The 8500-nt window shown below is 35.8% G+C and overlaps 1 pseudogene; it reads right to left on the reverse strand.

Annotated features, from left to right (window-relative positions):
* Window positions 1-7824: 7824 nt before the first annotated feature.
* Window positions 7825-8253, reverse strand: LOC103661813 (annotated as a pseudogene).
* Window positions 8254-8500: the final 247 nt, after the last annotated feature.

Here is an 8500-nt window from a genome sequence, read left to right on the forward strand (position 1 = left end):
GAATCCTGTCTTTAAGGAGATTATGGCAATCTCTTCCCCAGCACTGTTGCCAGAAGTGGAGGCTTCTTTTGGGAAAAAATAATCTCAATTTTAATACTTAGACTTTACATCTACAATTGTAATGTGGAGGCAGCATTCTTGATAAAAATCTAAAGACTGGGTCATGTCTGAGATCCTCAACTTAGTTTAGAGCAAATCTTCACTCTAAACCAAAAGGTAGTGGTTTTTTGTTCTGAGCAACTTCTAACTAGCACCATGAAAATGTCACCTTGCTCATCTGCTCTTTAGAGATGATGAATATAGAGAAGTTACTTTAGTAGAGAATTTATATATCATTTAAAACCAGAGCAGCTTTTTCTAAGTGTGTTTAGACTCCCTTGAGAACAGTGTTTTAAGTACAGAGGAGCACAAAAGTGAAGGAGCCCTACATCAATTAATTCGTCAGTCCAGACTTGCTGTTCGCCCAGAACGTGCTCACGGTGCCAGTAGTGTGGTTTTAAGGAAGAAGTAGAAGCTCTTGATCTTCACTAAGAGCTGGATCAGGAGGCTGACCTGGAAACCGGAAATAGAAAATCACTTAAATCCTCTTTGCTGCTGATAAAAGTAACTTGTGTTTATTGTAACACTGTTTTTGAAAATTTAGAAAAAGCCTGAGGAAGAAAACAAAAGTCACACATGATCCTGCTACCCATTTCTTAGTTACAGAGGGATTTTTAACAATTATTTGGATACCCTTTACCTATCTTCTAGTTTCTTTACCATCTAAAATAAAAATTATAAGTAAAAACACTCTTTTACTTTTATTCTCCCTTTATTATTTTCTCTAACTCATTGACTCTTTTAGAATGGAGGCACTGATTCCAAAATACGGTATAGACCAGAATGATCTTTCAGAAAACAGTCATTCTGAAGAGAACCAGAATTTGTATTTTATTTCATTTATTTCCTTCCTTCCTATCTTCTTAATAAAGTGGAGGTCTTTTCAGAGAGTTGTGGAGGGGAAGAACTGAGCTTGTCCTTTTCAGCTTTCCAGTACCTAAACCCAACTAAGGACATGTATTGGACGAAAACAAAGGCACTTGATAAGAAAGAGCTAAGAAAATTGGAATCACCAGGGAAAACTTAAGGGCTCAGTGACAAGAATATATGATTTTTATTTAAAAGAAACTCTAATTATATCATATTGCCAATAGTTACAGCAAAATAATCCTGTAAAGAAAAGCCTTTAAAAAACAAAAAATGTCAACCACAGCTCTGCTGTGAGAGCTAAGTTTCTTCTCTTCCCCATCCACCATTTTTTATGTTAACCACATTAATACTGCTAATAATTTCTCTTAAGAAACTTTGTATCTGAAGACTAATGCTCATCATTTTCCCCACGGTGACTGGCTTGGAATTACGTAACCAACTTTATTATCACTGTCATTAAAATCAGTGTATATTTCATTCCGGTTGTACAGGAAGTGATTACTTAAAGTATCCATTTAAAAGATGACTTAATGTTTAGATAGTGAACTTGTATGTTTATCATGTCAGAGCCTCAGAGAACTATTTTGTTTTCCTTAAGTGCTCTAAATGGCTGCTCAGTGGCCTACAGTTGTGATTAGCTATGAGTACATCCACAAAGTTATCGGTATTAAAATAATACCATTATAACGATACTATTAGAATGTTCAAGTTCCATTATTCTCTTGTTCCACGAACTAAAGGAACTTTTTGAGTTGTGAGCAAAGTAACTTCTTAAGTGTACATGGTTCTCGCAGGAGAATGCTGACATCTTTCATCTTTTCCGTTGAAGGAACTCTTTTGCTGAGACAACTTAGGATGCACTTAGGAAGAAGTGACCACCCTAGTTTTATTTTATTTAATTAACCTTTTACAATGACTCCTAGATAGGTAAGTGTTCTAACCAAAAATTAAGGTATTTGAAAGTAGCAGTGAGCTCACTTAATTTCTCTATTTTAAACAGAGTGCTTTTGATGGTTTACTAGACACGACATCACAGTTTCCTGTTTCATATTTGAGTTAAGCAGGGTTGGAGAAAACCATTTGCTCTAGGTTTTGAAACTTTAGGGACAAAAAGCCCCTGACCAGAAGCTTTGGAAGCACAGTAGCTTTTTTAAATTGTAAAAGAGAATTAAAACCACAGTACTGATGAACCAAATACACAACCTCCTTCCCGCTGTCCCTCCAAAGAAGGGTAAAAAGCTAAAATAGGAGATTGGATGATGGAAATGATTATTTAAGCCTTTCACTTTTAAGGGCTCACAGGTTTTTATTATTTTCCTTCTTCCTAATAACAACTAGCCTAGCACTCTGTATGTTGGCAAAATTGTTTTGTGTTCTCAACTGAGAAAGGGAAATTGAAGGTAGAGTTAAGCTTTTAGGCTCAATAAATCACTCGCAGTTAGAATTTAGTGTTGATGGCGGTTTCAGGACTGAGGTATTTAATAGTGCGGTAAATAAAGAGAAAATATTGAATCTTTTCTGCAATCCGTAGGGAATAAAAAACATATTTGGCATTATGTATTGCTCTTGTGCATGCTTACTTATTATTTTATTACTTTTTAAAAAAACAGCAAAACAAACTGCTCTACAGAAAACAAGATACTTCTGAAACCTGCGTAAACTATTGGTTTCGTAAGATTCTTAGAGAAGAAGTTCGAAAATGTGACAAATTAAAGTTTTTAGTATGATCATTTTTAAAGGTGGAATATAATAATTTTAAGTAATTGAGGAATTTAGCAAAAATGTTTTTTCTAAGTTTTTATTTAAATTCCAGTTAACATACACTGTAGTATTAGTTTCAGGTGTACAATATAGTGATTCAACAGTTCCACGCAAAGCCAAACACCACACACCCATAATGAGGAATTAGAGTGCGCTAAATTCTCCTAGAGAAGAAAATTGAAATACTGAGACTTTGGAGAAACAAGTAATTATTTCCTGAGATAAGGCTGCGGGAGCAAACATGGGCTAGGGAAGCAGTGAGCCAGCGTCTGAGGTGGTGATGCTGAGCAAGGACAGACCTAATGCTTCCAGTTTGAGCTCTTCTCTTACTTACAGAAGCAAAAAGATTTTGGGGGGAAACCTTCATGAATTCAGTACTAGTACCCTCCTAGCTCTGCATTCCAGATATCACTTCCTTGAAGAGATGAAAGTTCTCTTTCTTTTTTGAGATTTATTCTTTCTATGGAACTCAAAAAGACTAGCCATTTCCCCCTTTCCATACAGGAACTTGGTCACAGAGTAGTAGAGCCATTGGCTGAGGTTTCCATCATTTCAGTTCTTATTACCAAACATGACATTTGAACTCTTTGCTTACATTGTGATTGCTCCACGACAAAAGGCTACTAGCATTGCTCCTGTAATCCCCATTTCCTGAAGTTTTAATTTGTAAGGTATATATTTATTCTTATGCATGTTAATATTCATTCCCATATAATTTATTTCATTTATGGTTTGCTTTTCTCACTGTATTGTAAGTTCCTCCGAAGGATAGATCTCTCTTTTTATATCTTTTCATTATTTTCATAGCTCAAATTTATTGACTGCTTACTATATGCTGGGGTAGCTCAGTACTGTTCTTTCATGAATTATTTATTTGATCTTCTCAACAATTGTATGAAGTAGGTACTATTATTATCCTCTTTTATCGATGAGGAAACCCCGGTGCCGGGAAATAAAGTAACTAGCCCAGTTTCCTAATGGCTAAAACTGGGGAGAATCAGGATTTGAACTCTGCTTATCTGATTCCAAGGGCTGTGCATAATGCATAATTAAGATCTTTGATTGTTTTAGCCATAGATTTCGAGGCGTGACCATTGCTACTTTTTCTTAGTAATAGAAACCGAGTGTTGCAGACTGAATGTTTGTGTTTCCCCAAAATTCATATGTTTAAATCCTAAGGCCCACCCTGATGGTATTTAGGGCCTTTGGGAGATGATTAGGTCATGAGGATGAAGCCCTCATTAGTGGATTCATGCTCATATAAAAGAGACCCCAGAGAACTCCTTTGCCCTTTCCACCATGTGAAGTTACAGCCAGAAGAAGACCATCGATGAACTAGTAAGCAGGGTATCACCAGACACTGAAATCTGCTAGGGCCTTGATTTTGAACTTCTCAGCCTTCAGACCTGTAAGAAATAAATTTCTGTTGCTTATAAGCCACCTAGTCTATGGCATTTTGTTATACCAGTCCAGAATGACAAAGACACAAAGAAACCAAGAACAATGCTTAATACAAAAGAGGATAATTATATCTTTTATTTAAGAATAGGTTAACTTTTGGGGCACCTGAGTGGCTCAGTTGGTTAAGCATCTGACTCCTGTTTTTGGCTCAGGTCATGATCTCAGGGTCATGAGCTGGAGCCCTATGTTGGGTTCACCACTCAGTGCAGAGTCTGCTTGGGATTCCCTCTCCTTCTCTCTCTGCCCCCTTCTCCAGCTCAGTTTAGATTCCCTGGGCCAATTCAGAATGTTGTTTTGATTATATAATGTTGCCTGAAAGACAACACATAAGAGATTAATATGTGGACATTCCACTTGAGAGAGGGGTTGTAGGGAGCTTTTCTTCCTCCCCTACCTCCCTAGCCTTTCCCTTCTTCCTCTCCCAAAGCCCACCTGGGGTAATTTAAAAACCATGAATTTCATGACCAGTTGAACAGTTACCCCCGGAGAACCTTCAGGGACCTATAAACTTTGAAACGATATGCAAAACTGTGTGTGTGTGTGTGAGATTCTTGGAGAAGAGTCCAGGGTTTTTTCAGATTATCCAAGAATTTTTGCCCCCCAAAACGGGTAAGAGCAACTGCCCCACCTACAGAGAAGATAATTTATTTTCTGTGTATAACCTCTTTTTTGAGGCAATTGGTGAAGAATGCATAATTTACAGCAAATATCAGTGTAAGGTTTTAAAATGCTGGCCCTTATCAGTTGGAAGCTGGAGGGGGACCATTAAATTATTTCACCTGGATTATCATCACATAGCAGTCAAATTGTAATTACCATCTTTTCTGTGACTGAATTTGGTCCAGATTTTTTTAATTGAAATATAAATAACATGCAATATCCTATTAGGCCTATGTCATAGTGATTTGATATTTTTATATATTACAAAATGATCTCATGATAAATCTAATTACCATCTGTCTTCATACAAAGTTATTACAATATTATTGACTGTATTTCCTATGCTGTATATTGCATCCCTATGACTTGTTTATTTTATAACTAGAAGTATGTACCTGTTACTCCCCTTCATCTATTTTGTACCACCCCCAACTCCTTTGGTAACAAACAGTTTGTACCCTGTATCTATGTGACTGTTTCTGTTTCGTTTGGTCTTGTTTATTTATTTGTTTTTTTAGGTTCTCTATATAAGTGAAATCATATGATTATTTGACTTTTTCTGTCTGACTTATGTCACTTAGAATAATACCCTCCAGGTCCAACCATGTTGTTGCAAATGATAAGATTTCATTCCTTTTTTATGGCTGAGTAATATTGTGTTGTGTATACACCACATCTTCTTTATCCATTTATCTATTGATGGACGCTTAGGTTTCTTCCATATCTCAGCCATTGTAAATAATGCTGCACTGAATATAGGGGTGCATATATCTCTTAGAACTGGTATTTTCATTTTCTTTGGATAAATACCCAGAAGTGGAATTGCTAGATTGTATAGTAGTCTTATTTTTAATTTTTGGAGGAACCTCCATAATGTTTTCTACAGTGGCTACACCAATTTACATTCCCACCAACAGTGTACAAGTGTTCCCTTTTCTCCACATTTTTGCGAACACTTGTTATTTTTTGTCTTTTTGGTAATAGCCAATCTGACAGTGTGAGGTGATATCTCTTTGTAGTTTTGATTTGCATCTTCCTGACGATGAGTGACGTTGCACATCTTTTCATGTGCCTGTTGGTCATCTGTATGCCTTCTTTGGAAAAAGAAGTGTATTCAAGTCCTCTGACCAGTTTTTACTTGTTTTTTAAAAATATTAAGTTGTCTAAGTTCTTGCCTGGTTTGAAAATATCTTCTTCAATTCAGTAAGTTATCTTTTCATTTTGCTGATGGTTCCTTCACTGCGCAAGCTTTCTGAGCTTTCCTTTGAGCTTTGCCCTTGTCTGGGGAGACAGGTCGAAAAATGAATTACTAAGACTGAAGTCAAAGAAATATTGTCTGTTTTCCTCCAAGAGTTCTTATGATTTTAGATCTTAAATTCAAGTGTTTAACCCATTTTGAATCTATTTTTGTGTATGGTGTAAGAAAGTGGTCCAGTTTCATTCTTCTGGATGTTGCTGTCCAGTTTTCCCAATACCATTTGTTGAGTAGACTGTCTTTTCCTCATTGTATATTATTGCCTCATTTGTCATAGATTAATTGACCTATATGCATGGGTTTATTTCTGGACTCTCTAGTCTATTCCATCTATGTATTGATTTTCCTGTCAGTACCATACTGTTTGGATTACTATAGCTTTGTAGTATAGTGTGAAACCAGTAGTTGTGCTACCTCCAGCTCTGTTCTTTCTCAAGAGTGCTTTGGCTATTTGGGGTCTTCTGTAGTTCCATACAAATTTTAGGATTCTTTATTTTAGTCGAAACACATTGCACATTTAGTGAAAAATGCCATTGGTATTTTGATGGGGATTGCATTGAATCTGTAGATTGCTTTGAGTAGAATGGACATTTTAATGATAGTAATTCTGCCAATTCATAAGCATCATATATCTTTCCATTTATTTGTGTCATCTTCAATTTCTTTCAACAGTGTCTTATAGTTTTCAAGCCTTTCATCTTCTTGGTTAAATTTATTCCTAGGTATTTTATTCTTTTGGATACAATTATAAATGGAATTGTTTTCTTAATTTCTCCTTCTGTTAGCTTGTTATTAGTATATAGAAACACAACTGAATTTCTGTATGTTAATTTTGAATCCTGTAACTTTACTGAATTCATTTATTAGCTCTAATAGTTTTCTGGTGGAGCCTTTAGGGTTTTTGCATGTCATCTGCAAATAGTGACAGTTTTACTTCTTCCTTTCTAACTTTATTGCCTAATTGCTATGACTAGGTCTTTAATACTGTGCTGAATAAAAGTGGAGGGAGCAGGTATCCTTGTCTTTTTCCTGATCTTAGAGGAAAAGCTTTCAGCTTTTCACTGTTTGGTATGATGTTACTGTGGGTTTGTCATATATGGCCGCTATTATGTTGAGGTACATTCCTTCTATACCCATTTTGTTCAGAGTTTTTATTCATAAACGGAAGTTGAATTGTCAAATGATTCTTCTACATCTATTGAAATGATCACATGATTTTTATCCTTTGCTTTGTTAACGTGATGTATCACATTGATGGATCTGTGGATATTGAACCATCCTTGCATCCCCGGAATAAATCCCATTCGATTGTGGTATATGATCCTTTTAAAGTATTGTTGGATTTTGTTTGTTAATTTTGTTTGTTGGGATTTCTGCATCTATGTTTATCAGAGATATTGGCCTGTAATTTTCTTTTTTTGTGGTGTCTTTGTTTAGTGTTGGTCTCAGGTAATGCTAGCCTCATAAGGTGGATTTGGAAACATCACTTTCTGTTCAATTTTTTGGAATAATTTGAGAAGGATGGGTATTAACTACTTCTTCTTCTTCTTCTTCTTCTTCTTCTTCTTCTTCTTCTTCTTCTTCTTTTACAACTAACACATACTTTATTTACTTGATTGAGAGCCTTATGGTACATATGAGGTTTAATAGAGTTGACCTCAGTTTTGTTTACACTGACTCCAGTGAGTTGTATTTGCGTTTTCTATGCTTGAGACTGTTCAATTGCTGCCATTGCCATTGGTTTGTTTTCTTTTAGGGTCAGGATGGGTACCTTCATATAACATCTTATTTTTAATTCCTTCTCTGGCAGTTCTTTCCTGGATTCTTAGCTTTGCATAATTATACCTACAATGGAACCAACATCCTAAAGTCACCAAGATAAATCCTCCTACTCCAACATCACATGATCTTCTAATCCTACTAGTTAACAAAAAGTGTCCAAGGCCAGCCACAACAAATCCTAATGAACCATTAATATCAAATCCCATGCACAGGGAATGTTTTTGACATCTAAAATTCCTAGGAACTTAAAGCACTTCCCCTTGGTGGGCTTGCTGGGCTCCCATGTGGGGGCCATGGTCTCCAGTGGGTGCCTGATACTAACTCTTCTTTAAATGCTTGATAGAATTTACCTATGAAGCTGTCAAGTCCTGGACTTCTGTTTTTTGGAAGTTTTTAAATTACTGATTTAATTTCACTATTTGTAATTAGTCTGTTCAGATTTTCTATTTCTTTATGATTCAGTCCCCAAAGGTTGTGTGTTTCTAGGAATTTATCCACTTCTTCTAGGTTTTCCAATTTGTTGGTGTATAATTGTTCATAGTAATCTCTTATGATCCTTTGTACTTTTGTGGTAACAGTTTTAACTTCTCCTCTTCCATTTCTGATTTTATT

The sequence above is a fragment of the Ursus maritimus genome, unplaced genomic scaffold (genome assembly GCF_017311325.1).
Source record: "Ursus maritimus isolate PB19 unplaced genomic scaffold, ASM1731132v1 scaffold_11, whole genome shotgun sequence".
Lineage (NCBI taxonomy): Eukaryota > Metazoa > Chordata > Mammalia > Carnivora > Ursidae > Ursus > Ursus maritimus.